Source organism: Solanum pennellii, chromosome 7, assembly GCF_001406875.1.
Source record: "Solanum pennellii chromosome 7, SPENNV200".
Classification (NCBI taxonomy): Eukaryota; Viridiplantae; Streptophyta; class Magnoliopsida; order Solanales; family Solanaceae; genus Solanum; species Solanum pennellii.
The window spans coordinates 17,652,189-17,654,123 of NC_028643.1; positions in this window are offsets into that span (position 1 = coordinate 17,652,189).

The window sequence follows — 1,935 nt, forward strand, 5'->3', positions numbered from 1 at the left end:
GAGTTGAAACAGACGGGAAGTATTCGGGCATATGTGAAAGAGTTCACAACTCTAACAATACAAATTCCCAACCTCACGGATGAAGACATGTTGTTCCACTTCATGGACGGACTGCAGATTTGGGCCAAGACAGGGTTGGAGCGGCGCCAAGTCAAGACCATAGACGAAGCCATCACTCAAGCCGAAGCCTTGAAAGATATTAAACATGATCGTCATGACAAGGCAAAGCTCAAGGAGATAAGAAGAGGTCATGCTAAAAGTGGGGGTGACCGTGGCCGAAGCAGGGAACAGCAGGCACACCCCAAGCAGAATGACACTCCCAAACCGGACGGCAAACGGTTTGAACCTGAAAAGTACACGGAGAAGCGGACGCAGTCCAGCAAAGGAGATGGGTGCTATATATGCGGCGGACCACACGAGTATGCCAGGTGCCTCGAGATGAAGAGCCTTGGTGCCATCCTACGTGAGCGGAAGGAAAAGGATGCACAAGAGCAGGGGAAAGAGGCGGGCACGACGCAGTTAGGCATGGTTGGGCTGTGCGGTGCCATAGCCAAACAGACCGACAAGCCAGGGGACTTCAGCACGCAGTATGTAGACATCTCCATTAATGGGCGACAAGCTCGTGCCATGGTAGACTCCGGAGCTGAAGCAAACATCATGACCAAGACGATGGCAGAAAAGTTGGGACTGAATATTATTCTAAGCAACAATCGCCTCAAGACGGTCAACGCTCCACCAACTCCCGTATGTGGAGTTGCTCATGGAGTAAGCATCACGTTGGGGAAATGGCAAGGTAAAACAAATTTTACCTTCGCTCCTTTGGACATATTCGACATCATTCTTGGGCAAGAATTCTTTAGCGTTGCCACACTATGATCGATCCCTATCTCCAATAACTCATGGTGATGGAACGGGAAGGACCATGCATGGTTCCTCTTGTTAAGGTGCCAAAGAAAGATGGACATGTCCACTTATCGGCCATGAAGATTGTGAAGGGCCTAAAGAAAGGAGCACCGACGTTCTTAGCCACCATTACAAGTGCAGAAGAGGACCATGGTGCTACGGAGTCCTTGCCACCAACCATAGGGGCTGTTCTGGATGAAAACAAAGACGTGATGCCAGAAGAGTTGCCAAAGACGTTTCATCCAAGGCGCGAGGTAGAACACACGATAGAATTGGAGGCTGGAGCCAAGCCACCTGCGAATGCACCTTATCGCATGGCTCCACCCCAGTTAGAGGAGCTAAGGAAGCAGTTGAAGGAGCGCCTCGAAGCCGGTCACATCCGTCCATCCAAGGAACCTTATGGCGCGCCAGTACTGTTCCAGAAAAAGAAAGACGTGTCGATGCGCTTGTGCATTCACTACAGGGCGCTCAATAAGGTCGCAATCAGGAACAAATACCCGCTCCCGCTGATTGCAGATTTATTTGATCATCTTGGACAGGCCAAGTACTTCACCAAGATTGATCTCCAGAAAGGCTACTACCAAGTGCGCATCGCAGAGGGGGATGAGCCAAAGACAGAATGCGTGACTAGGTACGGAGCATATGAGTTGTTGGTGATGCCCCTCGGCTTAACCAACGCACCTGCCACTTTTTGCACGCTGATGAACGAGATTCTACATCCCTACATAGACCAGTGCGTGATGGTATAGTTAGATGACATAGTCATCTACAGTGACACCTTGGAGGAGCATGTGGTGAGCTTGAAGAAAGTCTTCAAAATCTTGCGAGAGAACCAGCTCTACGTCAAGCGGGAGAAGTGCGAGTTTGCCCAACCCAAGGTACATTTCTTAGGCCATATTATCAGCCAAGGTGAACTTCGGATGGACGAGGCAAAAGTTAAGGCGATCCAAGAGTGGTAGGCGCCTACGAAGGTGACCGAGCTGCGTTCATTTCTTGGACTTGCGAACTATTATTGCAGGTTCATTAGTGGGT